We start from the raw sequence: 6,804 nt of genomic DNA, 5'->3' as shown, positions 1-6,804 counted from the left end.
GGACACTTAAATCTTTTCCTTTGCACAACTTCTTCACTTCCAGTTCTGTGCTTGTGTCTAGTGAGACCTATTGTTAATTCTTGTATTTAAAAAAACTATTCTACATCCCCTGATTCTACGTATCCCAGATGAGATTAATTCTGAATTTGGTACCAATCCATTCAAAGGAGTTTGTGCCTGTAGCGCATCTGGAGACCCTTGTTCAGGAAGCATGTCAATTTGTCATAGTCTTGCTTTATATAATCAGATTTCAAAGATCCCTTGTAGACAGTTTCTTACCTGTTGCCATTCCTGATCCATCCTCACTTAATTGTTGAATATGCATCAGCAATGTTAGTTGTCCATTTCTCTCATGGAATCCTTTGCCACTTTCATATCTTGGTGGTATTCCTTAATCTTTAGTTGTGATCTTTTGCATTATGAAAAGTATCTATTGCCAGGCTGATGCATTTTCATAAGTGAACTTATTAGATCCACCTAATTTATTGGAAGATACAAATCTATTGCATAGTTATCAATTGGCGTCTAGTGTTTGGTTACAATGACATGCCAAGGATCTTCTGTCACATCGTTTTCAAATGGTATTTTGTTGTTAATGCCTACAGTGATCTCTTATTGTGTCTCTGTTGATCTGGATCCTGGGAATTACCTTGGGGATAGCACTCTAAATAGCTGGAATTCAGATGTCATAAGGCAATCAAAATAATAAAAAAAAGGACATTCTTCCACACACCAGAAGAATATCAGAACAGGGACAATTTTTATTTGTCCAAATGGTCTGTACATGGCATTCTCTCGAAGAGAAGAAATAACCATCCCAACTTGAACACATGCATGTATTTGTATTGAAGGTAAAGAAGGTTAAGGAACTATTGTGGATGATGTAATAGTTGGGCTTACATAATTGAGTTGTCATCTCTAGCCATTGATGATGTGGCATCGAATAGGAATGGTTGGTTTTAGACTTACCGCAGGGGACTTAATGCGGGCTACCATCTTGTAAGGAGAGGACAAGGGAACATGCATTGTCAAGGACAGTGATTCATTGTGCTATCATCAACCAAGACCACGATGGGATGCTTGTTCTTAGTAGGGACGTAATGGGAATTGCCATCTTGTAAGAAGAGAGGACATGGGGGCAAGCATGGCGAAGGAATTGGCACTTTGTGCTATCAACCAAGGTCAAGGTGGAATGCTTGTTATCGGCAATGGCATATCCTATAGCATGTGGTTGACTCCATAGGTTTGTACAACACTTGTACAGTTAGCCCACACTACCTCCTGTATCATCTATGACAGACAATTCAATTCCAAAATTGGTACACTACCATTACAACCTTCATAGGTTTGTCATTCGTGTGCATCTACGCATAGAAACTTTATATGCTCATCCTTAGGCGACTTTGCATCTAATTCAATTTACTTCCGTATTTTATTCACCCACTTCTTGGTTTCGCTTGTACATTGGCTTCCACTTGGTTTTCAATTGCACTTGCATATTTTAGATATCACGCTTCTTGCACACTTAATGAGATCTTCTCATATTCTTTTGTGATTTTGCAGCAGCTCTGCGTTCATTTCCCTTTCCCTTTTGTGATCTTAACAAAAGTTTCTTTTAAATTATTAGTGGCTTAATTTGTCATTTTTGAGACAACAGAAAACAGAGCAGCATTAATGATTAAGGCAAAAAAAATTGTTCGAATTAGAATGTAGTAGGGGAGGTTTCCTTCTAAAATAAAAATTTAGCTTAAACCTTGAAAGAATAATTTATGGACAAGCTAACAAATTTTACATATAGAAAGTTTTTAATGGTAGAGCATATAAAATGCTTAAAAAACTAAACAGTAATTGCAGAGAATGACACAAATGTAAAAGTATTGAATTTGTCATGACCACCTCGTTTATTTTTTTATTGCATTACATTGGCTTATAAAGCCTTGTTTTCCCTGTACTAAACAACCTATTAAAAGCTATTATCTATTTATAAATGAACATTAACATGTTCATTTATTATTTATTATCTAACCTATACTGTTGATGTAATATAAATTCCATCATTCACCCCTTATTACGTCAATCTGAACAAAGGACAAAACACTACATGTACTAAACATAATTACCCATTTGGAAATTTGATGGACTATCTCCACCAAATTCCCCTCTCATATAACACATCAAATTGATTGCATTAGTGGATTTCTTGACTGTAGAACCTTGCAAATCCTTTGTACCACATGAGAGAGCCAATTCCAACCTCCATATACAGTAGGGGATCAACTCTCTTGTAAGAGTCCATCCTCTGAGAATGTCAAAATCCCTCCTTTAGTGCCTTCACATGAGAGAACAACTCTACTTTGTGAGTCCAATTTCCTTTGAAAATGTCAATAGCCCTCCACTGTTGTGGGACACAAATTCCTCCATTCATATACAAGAAGAACAAAGCCACAGTTGACACACTAACCTCATCTTATTTTAGATGTTACACTCTCTAAAAAGCAAGCAAAGTGCAGATACACCAACCCCACCCTATTTTAGATATTACACTATTTATGAATACTGTCAAGCCAATCCCCTTGCTCAAAAAATGGACATAAATGTGGGGTTGCTTCTCAAATAATCTCTCATCTTGGAGTGAGAAGCTAGCTCGAGATGTGGAAATCCTCCAACCTCCTCTTTGATTTTTTATACTTACCTATTTGGTGTCGCAGCAAACTCTCCAATAGCACAAGTATGTGAGTCTCTGAAATCTCTTTAAACATAGCATGGGTCGTTATGAAAGTACAAGGATTATATGATACATACTTGATCATAATTAATAGCAAAAAACTAAAAAGTAGGGTGTCTGATTTCATTGGTATTGCACGCGATTACAACATGACCAAATTATATGTTTTAAAAAAATCGTTTTGATTCCTTCCAAAAAAAACTTGGTTACTTCTTTTACAACAGACATTAACCTTGTCACTCCATTCTCTATACATAATACATAGTCAAAATGCTACCAACGCAATACTTAAGCATTTAAAACTATTCCCTCCACAATTGAAATTTAGCTCTGCTTAAACGCTCTCCACCTTTCTTAATTTTAAGAAACTTCATATTAAATGACCTCCTTAGCACGTACCTCCTAACTCTCGAACAAATTATGTTGTACTCGAACCATGTATCACCAACACAGCAGGGACAACCGTTAATCACTAGCAGCCCCTGGGTTTATTCAAACCATAATTCCCCAACCAAAATCGAGGGGCAAGACAAATTTTAAATAAAATTTACAAATTTCTACACATTTTTCTTCTCACCAAAATGAAATATTTTATGTTATCTCTGCAATTCAAAAATGCTTCCTTATCAAACTTGCGAAGTATACCATTAAAATAACTGAAATTTACGAATATGCCACAGCAACCTTGATCAAGATCGCAGCGAAAATACATACTAGTGTGCAGTCGTATACACACCAACAAGGCTAAATCACTCCGGAAACTTATAATAGTAATCCATTACGAACGGCAAGATATTATATAACTGATAGTTGTCAATTAGAGAACAAAACTTGATGAAACAATTGCAAAGAATCGACAAATCACCCAACCCCCAACGCCATCCATTTTCAGCAAACAGTGTGCCTCCTCTTTTTGCTATGTTCTGCAGTCCAAATCGCCTTTCAATTAAATACAATTTTACACATTGATTGTTTGAAACAAATCACTAATTTCTTAAAAGAATAAAAAAATTCAATGCTATGATTTATTGTCTTTAAATTTGTTTTTCTTGTTTCTTCGAACAAGATTGCAAATTTACGACATTTAAATCCGAACCTAATCATGACTAGCCGATATGAATCCCCATCTCCCTTCACTTTGCAAGTGAAAATACCTAAATGATAATTGCTGTCTAGCAGATTCCTCTATGTGATCTAGATGTCTCCATCATTGACTAATTTTAAGAAATAAATGTAAGGATACAAGTGGCCACTATGATCAATACATATAATAAGTATACCAAAATTATCTAGCTTGCATAGGAGTGAGGTGAGAAATTTAAACTAGAGAAGTAGAGCCCATACAAAATGTCCTAAATAACAAATATCCATTGGAAGGGACAATATAGTTAGGATAGCAAATTATATCAATGGAATCATAATACCAGGATTCTTTATAGCCAACAAGATGCATTCTTATTTGAATAAGGTATATTTTGGTCGAAAATGAAGAAGTCTTTGAATTTGTAGTTTATTGTTAGAGTTACTACCAAAGTAGAACATAAATATCCAACTAGTTAGTTATATCTATGTAGACACCTAAAAATGTCTTGTGAATCATGTACTAATTTATTTGTTTTATTAATTAAGTAATTCTTTAATTATTTAATTAAGCTAATTTGTTCTTCTAAACTAATTTAATCATCACTTTCAATCTTACTAATTATCCAATTTCTATCTATTAATTAATTCATCATTAACCCCATTCTCAAATATTAATTATTTAATTAATTACGATTAATTCCCTTAATTAAATAATCTTTAGTATTTAATTAATCCTATTTCTAATGATTAAATTATTTAATTAATTAACTTATTCCTCCAAAGCCCCAAATTGGAATTTCACCTAATCTCATCTAATTTCATTTCTCACAAATTCACATTTCACCAAATCTGAATTTCAATGAATTTCACTAAATCTCATGTGCATTTCAGCATTAGAAAATCAAAATTAAAATTAAAATTAAAATGAAAATGAATTTCAGTTCAATCTCCTAAGCACATGTTGAGAATCTTAATTGGTTCATCAAATTAGTTTACTAGGTATGCATAGAGTGGTTTTCACATCTACCACCAAGGATTACCTCATGGGGAGAGTTGACTGAGTTGTTTATTACAAACTTCTCTCACAATATCGGCAATCCAGTAACTCTCATAGATTTGTGTTCTACAAAGCAAAAGGAAAGTGAGACCCTTTCTACATTTTTGCAAAGATGGGGATCTATATACTGTTGGTATCCAAACCACATACCAAAAACAAAACAAGTGAATATTTTCAGTGAAAACCTCGTACCTCCAATGAAGTATCCTTTACAAATGCAATGTTTGAGTACTTTTAAAGAGATCACTGAAAAGGGATTAAAATGTGAGAAATGATTGCTAGAACAAGGCATCCTTAAAAGTATCAAAGATGGTGGTACATCCAACACAATGGGTGCAGATAAGCCTAAATTCTGGTCCAAAAATAAAAATGTGACAAATGATGGAGTGATAGATGCTCATGTGGTAAATAGAGTTCAACTAGTAGTATCATTGCAAGGGCCAATTACCTCTTCTTCGCTAAGTGTGAATTAGTCACAAGTGAACAATACAACAACTACCCGTACAAATGCAATGCAATCCAACACCTTCAAACCTCCAAGGTATAATGACCAAAAAGAAATTGTACACCCTTGGGAGATTTGATAGACTCTGCATTGAAGAAACTTGTGCAAACCAAAGTAATAACATTGTCTAAATTGCGGCAATATAAACCAAAATCGTTCAAACCAACATGGTGGAATGGCAATGACTTTTGTGAATACCATCGAGAAAAAGGCCACAAGACATCTAGTTGTTATAAGCTAAAGAACCTCATTCAAGATTTAATAGACCAAGAGGATGTCATAGTGGATGCCAATAAAGGATCTACAAATCAAGCACACATTGTCTACAAAGATCCGTTTGTTAAGCACAATCAAGGCCAAGCTTTTGGTTCAAGAACGCAAGATAACATGGCCAACTACACAAAGGTTGATTATGACTACACCATCAATACACTCAATGAAGGAGATGCAATAGTGGCCACTATCAGTGTTAATCCTAGAAACAGAGATTATGTTGTTGTGACAAAGATTACACTACAAGGAGTACCTTCCCATACACCTCCTCAAACGAGTAACTTCAATGTTGTAGATCAATTAAAGAAGACTCCAACACAAATCTCACTCTTTGAGTTGCTTCGCATATCGTCAAGTCTTAGAAAAATCTTAGACAAGGCACTTGAAGATTTAGTTTTTCTCAATACATATAGATGAGACTACATTTCAAGCAATGGTGGGAAACATAGCTACTTCATCCCGAGTTGCTTTCATAGAACAAGATATCCCCACAAATAGAATCATGCACAATGATCCTTTACATCTGGTAGCATACATTCATAGGAAAATGATCAAAAGAGTGTTGGTTGATGGAGGAGTAGGGTTGAATATACGCACCCTCAAATTTCTTCAAGCACTAGGCTATATTCATAGGACCCTACAAAGAGATCAACATAAAGGCATATGATGATGAAGAGCGTCTTTCAAAAGCGGTGGTCACGCTGCCAGTACAAGTTGGACATATTACTACCAATGTTTTGTTCCAAGTATTAGACAAAGAACTGGGATACAATAAGTTATTGGGTCGTTCATGGATACATGCCATGTAGGGTGTACCTTCCGTATTTCATCAATGCATCAAGATTCCATTCAATGGAATTGAAATAATAGTACAGAGACCCAAATCCTTTTCGGCACTGTAACTACTTGAGAGCAAGTACAGACAACCAAGTCCCTATCAATCAAGAATCTATAATCATTCCACGATCGGGATCTATGGCACCATCAGATGCACAAAATTCTACACCATACATTCCTATTGCACCTCCACTGCAAATCAAGGATGAAGGGTGTGGGGAATGCTCTATTGCTAGATCATGATCAACAAGACTCGTATCTCTATCTCCTAGAACTTTTGGGAGACCCTCGTCTACTGTCACCAAGCAAGATAAAGGAAAAGAT

Source organism: Cryptomeria japonica, chromosome 5, assembly GCF_030272615.1.
Source record: "Cryptomeria japonica chromosome 5, Sugi_1.0, whole genome shotgun sequence".
NCBI lineage: Eukaryota > Viridiplantae > Streptophyta > Pinopsida > Cupressales > Cupressaceae > Cryptomeria > Cryptomeria japonica.
This window is presented reverse-complemented; position numbering follows the sequence as displayed.